Here is a 12,019-nt window from a genome sequence, read left to right on the forward strand (position 1 = left end):
AGTATCAGACTTAACTGATTTGGCTCAAACCAGTTTATGCAATGTCTGTCCCAGTCCCCTTGCTGGTTTAAGATAAACCAGACACCCCCGGCATGCTCTCTGGGCTGGGTGGGGCTCTATTCTCCACTGCAGAGCTGGCCCTTCCCCTCTGCTCACTGACTGCAGCTCCCCCCCCTACTTCCTGATGAGCAGAATTCCCCACTCCCCTCTGCCCTGCTGAGGAGGTGTCTGTGTATTAGCTAGCAGACCACATGCTGGCTAAGGTCTGTGCTGAATCAACAAGTAGCTGGTAATGTCCCTCTGTTCTTTTCTTAATTGAATGATGCACACTGTTATCAATTCCCTGCTGGACTAATCACAGCATCCTGCGGGAGCCTGGCCATGCCCCCCTCTCAGCTCCATGCTGTTGAAGAAAAGGGAGGACTGCTCTAGTGTCCCCTTGGCTTCTAACCTGAGCCACAGCAGACATGTGCCTGCATTTCTGGGATGTCTGTCCAGTTACAAAACTGACTTAGCCTAGCCAGGTAAGAGTAACCTACAAATATTGAATCAATTCAGGTTCAGGCTATTTCAATATCTGTCCCTAGCCACTAGAATTACTTATGTCCCTGGTAGGAATATGATGCAGATTTATGGAAAGGCTGCATGCTCATTTCCTGAATATCGGCTCAAGCAGGACAAACCAACAGCATCAGAACTGGTATGCCTTACTGCCTGAATCTGTTGCTTGGATTTATTTGATTTTAGATCAAGAGTTTAACACTTCAGTTAATCTACATGCTTTACATTGTACTGCCCCCTCAGTGGGCATCACTTAGACCATTTGTCTTAAATAAGATACAGTTAGTACTTGTGGTACCAAAGAGTTGGTGTTAGGACTGCTTAAAGGTGGTGGAAAGGAACAAAGAAAGTTATAGTGTAACTAAGAGCTACACCTTTAGATCCAAATCCTACAAAGCCATAAGTATCTTTAATTATAAAGACCAAAAGTAGTCCCACAAAAATCAGTGGGATTACTTGCATTCCTAAATTTAGGCATGTTCTTAAGAGCCTGATATTTGCTGGATCAGGTTACATGGCAAAAGAACATAACCGTACTTACAAGTAGCATAATAGAAAGATGGGCAAACACTGTAGCATCGTAATCTGACCCAGGAGCATTGAGTTCTACACCTCCATTCATTCCTCAGTTGATGGGGTGAACACGTTGCCAAAATACCATCCTGTTTTGGAGATACTTTGTCTCCTTTCTGGTCAAGGCCAAGGATTAAATGGCCTTGAAATTAGAACCTGAAGATAGTGAGGGATGTATCAAGGTGTAGAATCTAACTCTGCTGCTGTCTCTTCTGCTGTTTTTGTCCTGAAGCTCAAGTGAAGTTTTCTGTTTGGTATGTGTCAGTCCATCTCTCTTCTCAAGCTTTTCATTCCCGTGCAAATGCCCCGAGAAAGCAAACAGTCCTTTATTTGCATGGGAATGAAAAGCTTGAGAAGAGAGATGGACTGACACATACCAAACAGAAAACTTCACTTGAGCTTCAGGACAAAAACAGCAGAAGAGACAGCAACAGAGTTAGATTCTACACCTTGATACATCCCTGGGCATACAAAGCACTCCTTTGGCTTCTCTGTTGATCTCAAGCATACTTTTCTTTTTTGAGTCTATAACATTTCAGAGATCTGTCAGTATCACGGTGCTGAATTTTCATAAATGAAATATTTTTAGTTTTTCTATAAATGTTAACACCAAAAAATAGCCATTTTTACACTGCCCTGGGGGAAATTTTATATATGACAGGTTTTGAAACTGTTGTGGTGGCAGAGACGAAATTTCATGCTATTTTTTCTCATATACTTGTTATTTATATGAAATACTAAGGCTGAAGTCAGACAGTGCTAGCACTAAATGAACAAGGCAACACTGGGTGCATCTACACATGCACATTTACAGTACAGTAACTGAAATTTCTGTGCAGTACTGGCATGCATCTACGCGTGCATGTCCACACTGTGCAGTAAGTATGGCAACTTAAGCCGTCTTGAGCGTAAATTTAACACCTGCACCATGCAGATATCAAATTTATGCCCAATTAGTTACTGTGCAGTAATGCATGTGTAGATGCCATGCTGTACAGTAACATTGTGCTTGTGGACTGACTTGGGACTAAAGTTAAAGTTAGTCCCAAGTCAGTCCACACAGCGTTAATGCGCTTTAATGCCTGCACATGTAAACACCAGCCTATTTCTGCTTACTGCTTGGTAATTTACTGCACAATAAATTTAAGCTTGCGTAAATGCATGTGTAGACATGCCCACTATGAGTTCTTTATTGTCCTACATTCACTGTTCACCTCCAGAATATTATGGAGCATGTTGAAACTAAATATAAGTAGCAAAGTATGTGGTTTTCTTGTCAATAACATCACTCAAAGCCAACAATTAGCACAGAATGTCACATCTAATTGGAATGCTCAGGATGTTTCTTGCTCAAAAACTTGAGCGTGGAAAAAAATGAAGTACTCTATCCTCCTGATGGTAGAGGCAAAACTTTATTGAACTTCAACCTCAGCAGAATTGAGCCCCCTCAACAAGACTGTTTTTCCCCACCAGTGTGAAAGTAACCTTTAAGAAATGCCAACCAGTGATCCTGCATACTGTAACAGTGGGATTACAATTGAATAATTCTTCCTAATTAAAATCTACTGCTACTCTCACCACTGATTAAAAGATCACACACAGGAGCTTCTCTGATAAGGTGCTTAAACAGTTTCACACCTAACACATTATCCAGTCAACATCATCTGATAGCCTAAATTACCAGCTGCAACATTACACGAGCATAAAACTGTATCTTTTACCAACATAATGCATACAATTCCCTATTATATTGAACCATCCTAGGTTACTGAAGTTAAAACATCACGCAGTTTAAACTGGTAGATGTGTACTCTTGTATCATAATAGAAACAAGTAATCGGAAAACATCCAAACACAAAGCATACACATGTAATTCTAGATGTTGTAAAAGATCTTCTGGCATCTAGGCATTCTCTGTCATAGAACCATTGCATTCCATGTGGACCTGACCTGAATTTCTGCTCCCATAACAAAATCATTTAGAGACATAACAGGAGCAAAACTGAGGGTGTCTGGATCATAGAAAAGTAGGGCTGGAAGGGACCTTACCAGGTCACGTAGTTCAGCAGTCTGCTCAAGGGAGGATCGTCTCTGACTAAACCAATCAAGCCAAGTGTCTATCTAACCTGCTCTTGAAAATATCCAAGGATGGAGATTCCTCATTTTCTCTAGATAGCCTGTTCCAGTGCTTGACCACCCTCATAGTCAGAAAGTTCCTCCTGATATCCAACCTACATTTTCTCTGCTACAGCTTAAGTCCATTGCTCCTAGTTCTGTCCCCTACAGCCACAGAGAAAAGCATTTTTCCATCCTCTCAATAAACACTCTTCAGGTATTTGGAGACTTATTCAACCCCCCCCTTCAGTCTTCTCTTCACCAGACTAAATAGCCCTGGTTCTTTCAGTCTTTCCTTATAAGTCTTGCTCCCCAGGCCCCAAATCATTTTTATTGCTCTGTGCTGGGCTTTTTCCAATCTGTCCACATCCTTCTTGAAGTGTGGGGCCCAAAACTGGACAGAGTACTCCAAGTAAGGCCTCACCAGCAATATTGGCGCTAGGGCAGGGCAAATGGGGCAATCGCCCCAGGCACTGACTTGGAGGACAAGGTACCAAAAAAAAGTTGCTGGTGCCAGCAGCCGTGCAATCACAGTCACAATTGTAATCACGTGACAACTGGAAGTGACACTCCTGTCAATACAAGCCAGTATGCTTTTGGCCCTTTTTGCAACAAGAACAAACTTTTGGCTCATGCAGCTTATGCAGGAGTGCTCAGCCTCTGGCTCATAGGTCAGATCTGGTCTGTGCAGCCAGGACATCTGGCCTGCAGGACTCCCCATGGGTCAGAAAATTTGCTGGGAGGCGAACAGTAGTAACCACCACCTTTCTCCCTGCCAAGTTCCCAAACCCTAAGCCCAGTGCAATGGGGCAGAGCCAGCTTGTGTCCACCCCCCCGCCACCTCCCAGACAAAGCCAGGTTGAGACCCAGCCATGCCTCCTTGCCTCCATGCAGCCAGGCTAAGGCAGGGCCACACCCTCTTCTTCCTGAAGAGCTGATCAGGGTTAGGCCATATCCCCTCCCTCCCAAGGGGCTGGATCAGGGCCAGGTCATGTTACCTCCCCCATCCTCCCCCCCATGGGGCTGGGTTGAGGCTAGGCCAAGCCCCCTTTCCCTACATGGCTGTATCAGGGCTGGACTGCTCCCTAACCCCCTCCACATTGCCAGATGGGCCCCTGCCCTGGGCACTAGCACAGAACCACCAGCCATATCTGCCCTGCAGACCAGGCACTACCCATGCATCCTTCTAGGCAAAGAGATTGAGCACCATTTGTCTGCTGTAACCCCCAGGTCCTTCTCTGCAGTACTGCAGCCTAGCCAGTCATTCCCCAGTCTGTATTCTTGCATGCAGTTTTTCATCCCAAGCGCAGGACTTTTCACTTGTTCTTGTTGAATCCCATCTTGTTGATTGTGGACCAGTCAATGCAAGTCATTCACCATCTTAGCCCTGCTCTCCAAAGTATCTGCAGCTCCACCAAAATTGATGTCATCTACAAATTTGCTAAGTGAGTACTCAACCGTATCATTTAAAAAAGCAATGAAGATGTTGAACTACATTATACCCAGGACAGACCATTAGGAAACTCCACTTGATACCTCTTCTCAACTAGACATGAAGCAACTGATGATTATTTGTTGAGCATGATAATTGCTGGATACAGTTATGCACCTGTAGCATATAGATACCCCAGGGGTAGCTGTGATACCCTCTGGTGGCCACATGATTTCTGCTCCCCACTCCAGCTCCATGGGATACCCTTCCTTTTTCTTGCTTGCCATAACACCATAATGGTTCCATCAAGGTAAGAGAGGCAGCCCCAGGGTCTCCAAGTAAGCCCCTGGCCTTTTACTTTTGACATACTTATAAAATCTCTTTTTATTGCCATTTATGTCCCTTGCCAGCTGGATGTCTTGGCCTTCCTAATTTTCTCCCTGCGTGCCTGTGCAATACTTTATCATAATACTAGGGAAAAGCATAAAAGTTTCCACTTTTGTAAGATACCTTTTTTGGTTTCAACTCATAGAAGAGATTGCTGTCCAGTTAGACTGGCCTCCTGTTACTCTTGCCATTTTTCCATCACCAAGGGATAGCTTGCACCTGTGTCCTTAAGAGGGCTTCCTTAAAATTACAGCCAGTTCTTCTGGACTCATTTATCCCTCAGACCTGCCTCCCAGGGGATTCTGCCCATTAGTTCCCTGAGTTTGCTAATGTCTGCTTTTCTGAAGTCTACTGTTTATATATTCTGCTGCTCTCCTTCCTTTCTTCCCTTAGGGTCACCCAAGTTACCTTCCACCATCACATTCAACCAATTCCTCCCTATTTTTGAGCAGCAGGTCAGGAAAATCTTCCCCTCAACCGTGCCTCTACTACCTGTATCAACATACTGCAGGAACCTGCTGGACTGCTTATACATTGCTGTGTTTCTCTCTCAGCAAACGTCCTGACAATTAAAATCCCCCATGGGAAACAAATCCTACAGTCTAGAAGTTTCCATTCATTGTTTAAAGATGGTCTTGCCAACCTCCTCCTCCTGGTTTGGTGACTTGTAACAGATGCCCACCGTGATGTTCCCCCTGCTGAATGACATCCCGCACTCTGACCTTTACCCAGAGACTTTTAACCAGCCTCCCTTTCACTTTGTACTGAACCTAAGAAAGTGTGTCCACCGCCCTTACATATATGGCGACTCCTATTTTTTTCTCCTCCTGCCTGTCCTTCCTGAACAATTTCTATCCATCCATGACCATATTCCAGTCATGTAAACTATACCACCATGTCTCCATAATCCCAATTACATTGTAATTCTGTGATGGTACTAGGACCTCCATTTCTTTCTGTTTGGTCCCTATGTTTTCTCATTAGTATATAAACCTTTCAGGTACCTAATTTATTGTCCTATCTTCTCCCTGAGAACATTGCTAAGGCTTCTCTGCTATTGTTTCACCTTACTAAGATTTTATCCAGATCCCCCAGCTCTTTAATTGCCTCTGGGATGTTGTCTTTATCCCCTGGTGAACCTAGTTTAAAGTCCTCCTCACTAGGTTAGGTATACTCTTCTTCCCTCTCTTCATCAGGACTTCTAGCAGTCCATCTTCTTGGAACACCAACCCACATTCAAAGAAGTCAAAGCCCTACTAGCAACACCATTTATGCAGCCATTTGTTGTCCTCTAGGATGTGTGCTTTCACATGGATGAGCAGATGAGTATTGCAACCTTTCTGTGGTCTCTCAGACCCAGGCTTCTGGCAGATGGATGCCACACTGTTGGGGCAGGTTTGAGACTCAGCAGAATAAGCTGTGAAACTAGTCACTAGAACTAATGGGTTCAACAAGATCTCCATGGATCCTAGGGGATTTAATGGAGACCAGAACCATCTACATGGAGGCCAGTATACCCTCCCTCCCACTGGAGCCAGGCAATCTGGGATTCTCCCAATACCTTCCCTACGGATTTTCCTTAAAGGGGCTTCTCCTACTTTGGAGGTAGGCTCTTAAACAGAAAATCTCCTGCATTTTCCAAATTCATTGTTGTCATTGGTGTCTGATCTCTTTGAGTTAATAGCCAATGGATTCTGCATCAAAGCCAATGGATTCTGACCCCCGTCTCACAGTCCATGCTGCTGCATATGCGAATGGAACAGTACCATAGTGAATGTAATCCTGGGGTAGTTGGGCAGCAGTGTTAGCAGATCATCTTCAAAGAAGTTGCCCTCTTGTTGATCCTACAGGATAGTGGCAATTTATGTACTTAGTTAAGATAAGGTTCTGGTCTTCATTAGATCCCCTGGGATCCATGCAGATCTTGTGGAAACTCACTGGTTCTAGTGACTGGTTTCACAGCTTATTCTGCTGTGTCCCAAACCTGCCCCAACAATGTGGCATCCATCTGCCAGCCTGACTTGGAAGTCTGCTACCTGCCAGAAGCCTGGGTCTGAGAGACCACAAAAAGGTTGTGCTAGATTTCTCTTAAGAGCTGATACAAGAGGTGCAGGGTTAACCACTCTCTTCACTACAACTGCAGAAGAAATTGCATGGTAATCAGAGTGAGGTTGAATCTTTTAATGGTGAGAAGCCACCAGGCACAGTCTCAGGTGCAGGAATCAGAAGAATAGATGAGCTTGATGGTTTGATAGAAAAATGGTTGGATGAGCTGAGAACTGGTATGTCTTCAGTGAAGAAAAAACTCAGAACAAAATCTAAAGTTAGATTTTCTATGAAAACTGTGAATTTCCTAATTTATGCATGTTTAGAGCATCTGCCATAATGTTGCATTTAATTCACTGTTTCTTTCTTTAATTAATTAAAAACAGTGATAGATCAGAGCTGAATCTCTGTCTCAGCTGCTGAACCATGTACAGGTACAATCACAGGTGTGTGGCTTGTTACAAACTTAGAACATGCTGTGCTGTGCCTGTGCCTTCTGGGTTTCAAGCAATAAGAGAGCCTGGCTCTCTTTCTGGATGTTCTGTCTATTCTCTCACTGTAAGAGCAAATGGACTTTATGAACTAGCTACAGCCTAATGCAAATACAGACTAGATATATGTAGTAATCTCTGGGTAAAATTCTATGCCCTGTGTTAGGCAATCAGAACAGTCTTTTCTGGCCCTAAAAATAATCTAAAAATCTGTGGTCCCATCTCCAACATAGTTTAGAACATCATCAAACATCCTCAAGGATTCAGTTATTTTCACTGCCACAATGCAGCATACTCTCAACATACCCCTGCTTCATGTTGATGGTACAGTCCCTATACTGAGAACTTGGGAGCAAGGATGGAGACCATATAGCATCATTCAGCCAGCTTTACACACTTGGAGGTGTCAGCACCTTGTTTAAAGGTCCCTTTTTATGCCAAAAATCTTAAAGGAGCCAGGATGGAGCAAAGAAGAATCTTACTTCACAAAAAAACCTTAATATATGTCTTTATGCACAAAAGCTTGTCTAACATCTCTCCAAACTATACAGCTGGTCCAGTAAAAGATATCACCAATAAACCTTGCCTCTCATATTTCCTGGATCATCACTTCTATAGCAACGCTCCAACCTTACTTGGAAGCAGTGGTCATCAACCAGTCGATCACAATCAACTGGTTGACCGTGGAGCCTCTGACAGGCGATCTCAGTCTGGGAGGGCTCAGCCGCTCAGTTTCATAACCCCTTTCCCACCCTCGGAACACACTTCATTCAGAATGGCAACTTCATCAAGAAATTCAAACTGCTTGTAAATAAGGGCGTTTAGGCAAAGGGGCTTCCCAAAAATAATTACCACATCTGTCCCTAATCGCATCAGCAGTTCTCAACACTAGTGGTCCAGATTCCCAACTAATGTGAGTTTATGCAGTTCTATGCAAATCAACTGAAAATCAGACTCCGCATTTTTATTAAACCTATTTTGACCTGAATGTAAGACTAAAATGTGTCGGCTGTCTTTTCATATAGATCTTGGTAAATGGAGCATAACAGTGCACATTTCCCTGTCTCTAAAAGTAAGAGACCAGCTCTGTTGAATCAGCAAAGGAGTTTGATGAACTGTTATAATATAAACTTTCTTCTGCAAACATTATAGCAAGCGGCAACAGATATAGCCCAGGCATTCTGTCATTGGCATAGATCAAAACCATCATCATTTCAAGGAGACAGATTATTACTAAAGAAGTAAGAAGCCTGAATGCTTTTGGGCTAGGGTCATAGACTGGGACTCTAAAGAACTGGAATGATACCATGACAATATCGAATAGCAAATTTCTTACCGACTTCAGTAAGACCAGAACTTTATTTTTAGCTTTGCCAGAGACTTGCCATGTGATCTTTGGCAAGTCACTTTATCTATGTGCCTGTTTCCCCTCCACCTCCTCTGTAGGAGACTGCAACTTAACTTAGGAGTTTGTATTGTGCCTAGCACAATATTGAAAGACCTCAGTCTTCTACTTCCCAAACTAACTCTTGCCAATTTGCTTAGCTCCTTCCTAAAGTACAGTGCCTAAAGCTGAATACATTACAGACCCACCAGCACCAAGTAGAGTGGAATTATTACTTTTCTTCTTTTGTACCTCTGACGCTCTTGTTAAAACACCCCTAGAATGAGATTTACTTCTTTTTTTTGCAATAGCCCCACATTGTCAACTCATCTTTAGTTTGTGATCTGCTAGTCATCTTGCCAACTGCATGTGCACAATTGGTGTTAATTCCCATAGTCACACAGAGCCTCTCTTGTGCCATCTGTACCAACATTTGAATTATATGAATTAAAAGCCAGTAGAGATATTCCTGACAGTGATCCCTTTTCCCAACTTTCAGAATGTGTTTTTTGCCGTCTAAAAATGTACTGATTGTTAGAAATACCGTAGTTTTTTAAATCATCATAGTACATCAACAAGCAATAAAATTAATTTATGTGTAGTTAAAATGGAGGTCAATGTCTCAACTTGTCCATCTGCTAATGGAACACAGAAAGTTTAAATGAAGTTCCTTGAATATTTTCCTGCCCAGCCTTTCATATTCCACATGTTGTGATACACATGTAAATGGTAAATATTTGTTTTACAGTCATTAAACCCGCTGCTTCTGAATAGTCTTTGTTCAACTTATGAAACCGAAGACTACTTTGTGAGTGCTGAGGGAATGTGTGTGCACATGTAAATATTCTTCCCTGGTATCAAAGTATAGCAAGGAATAAGTGGACAGCAGAGGTTAACATGGGGAAGCAATAAACCTAAAGTTAAAATAATGGATCCAAAAGGGGATTCTGTGAAGTAAGAGATTTAGGAGCTGGCTGTGATTTCTGAACCTCTTCCTTCTTTTCTCATCTCCCCTCTGCCTGCCCACCAAAACAAAACAGGAGGACAGCAATTTATACCACTAATCATGTCAATTCAATTGTAAAATGGGTTAGAGGTATTTATGTGCATAGTAACCATGTAAGCCATCTAATAAATGAAGCTGGATGAATTAGGTTACAAAAACAGCACTCATTTGATTGAAAATTACACTTTTCTAATTGGTAATAAGAAAATGTTTACTGTCCACAAGAAGTTTGGAATTCATTTGCTATACTATTGTCTATTGTGATGTTCTGTATGTGATTAGGTTTTCTTTAAGACAGACATGCTTCACTTTTCAAAAATAAAACAGATACCAAAAAGAGAGTTGAAAATATTCAGTATTTCCTTCTACTCTTATGAACTTGAAACACTAATACATACATATACATATTTTCCTTTCCGTGCTTACTCTTTTATATTTTAAAACAAGTCAGGATAGGGCTCTGGAAGATTTATGGCCATATAGGGAATGGCTTCCAAGTTTGCTCTGCAGAGGTGCAAAATGCAACATTTTTATTGTTTTCTTCCCATTGTATTGTAGCTGCAGTGGTCTGAAGTTATCTTGCAAAGTAGATGCATCTTTGCTCAGCATGTCATACCCATTTCTCTTGGGAGAGTGGGTGGTTCCAACAAAAACTGAGAAGAACACTACACTATAAAATAAACTCAGTAAAAAGAGGAACTGGTTGAAAAAAGCATCAAGCATGAATTAATACTGTCTGAGCTGAAATAACCTGCTGTTTGCTAGATACATAATTTTGTAATTTCTGTTGCAGAGCCTGCTGCATTTGTATTGAACTTCCCCCCACAAACTACCACCATAATCTTACATAAATATGTCTCTAACCTGTATGGAGGGAGATGACTTATCTTTATGCTGATTTCTCAAGCCTATAGATTCATAGATTAAGGGTCGGAAGGGACCTAGTAGATCTTCTAGCCCGACCCCCTGCCAGGGCGGGAGAACAACAAAAACCCCAAAAACAAGAAACGGGACTCAAATGAGTCCAGCCAGGTAGACATCCAGCCTCTTCTTAAAGACCCCCAGGGTAGAGGCCAGCACCACTTCCCTTGGAAGTTGGTTCCAGCTCCTAGCCGCCCTAACTGTGAAGTAGTTTTTGCGGATGTCCAATCTATACCTCCCCTCCATCAACTTGTGCCCATTACTCCTTGTTATGCCAGCGGGCGCCAGGGGAAACAGCGTCTCCCCCAAACCCTTCTGGTCCCCCCTAGTGAGTCTATAGACGGTCACCAGGTCCCCCCTCAGCCTTCTCTTGTGTCAAGCCTGTTGTTAAATGATGAGCAACACGAACTCGAAGTCTGACACTGTGGGTACATCCACACCTGCAGACACGTGCGCTTGCAGCAGCTCAAATAGGAGTGGCACAAATTTGAGTCGGGGATTTTTGCCTCAGTGTGTGTGCCTGGACATACACTTTGTTATGGGGCAAGTTGTGGCACTTGGGGCAAAATAACCCTGCCCAGCTTCTTCCAGATCTGCAGCCAGGGGTAACTAGAGCCTGAGGCCAGCACAGGTGCTGCTTTGCTTGGCAAGCAGCTCAAGGCTACTTGCTCTCAGGAGCTTCTGAGGTCCAGCCAGTTGGTATCTGGGGACACTACCCCTTGTGTCTTGTCTATTGACAAGGGGTTATCTGATTGGAACATTATTATTGGAACATTGGAATATATAATGGTACTAGTAGTAATAGACATGCAAAGGAAAACAAACACAAACAATCACAGTATTACCCTGATTTCACTAAGTATTTGGGGAAACTTAGCTCAAGCTTAACTAATACAGTTCAGTTTCAGAAATCTATGCTTAGAGAGAAAAGAGAAGAGAGAGAGAGCTGGGATCTCACCAGTCCAAGGCACTCGGGTTGCAAAGCTGACAGGTCAAAGTTCTCAGCACGATCCTTGAAGGGAGATGATCGGCCTCCTTCAGCCTCTCCACAAGAAAGCGGGTGGTGTCAGCACACACACTGCTGCTGCTTTTACAGATTTTTA

At 42.9% G+C, this 12,019-nt stretch overlaps 1 protein-coding gene across 2 annotated transcripts in view; it reads left to right on the plus strand.

Annotated features, from left to right (window-relative positions):
* RGS20 (regulator of G-protein signaling 20) overlaps positions 1-12,019 on the plus strand; it is a 106,858-nt gene that overhangs the window by 75,576 nt on the left and 19,263 nt on the right. The gene's annotated exons all lie outside the window — the stretch shown is intronic.

Source organism: Gavialis gangeticus, unplaced genomic scaffold (assembly GCF_001723915.1).
Source record: "Gavialis gangeticus isolate Ggan-Ray unplaced genomic scaffold, GavGan_comp1, whole genome shotgun sequence".
Taxonomy (NCBI): domain Eukaryota; kingdom Metazoa; phylum Chordata; order Crocodylia; family Gavialidae; genus Gavialis; species Gavialis gangeticus.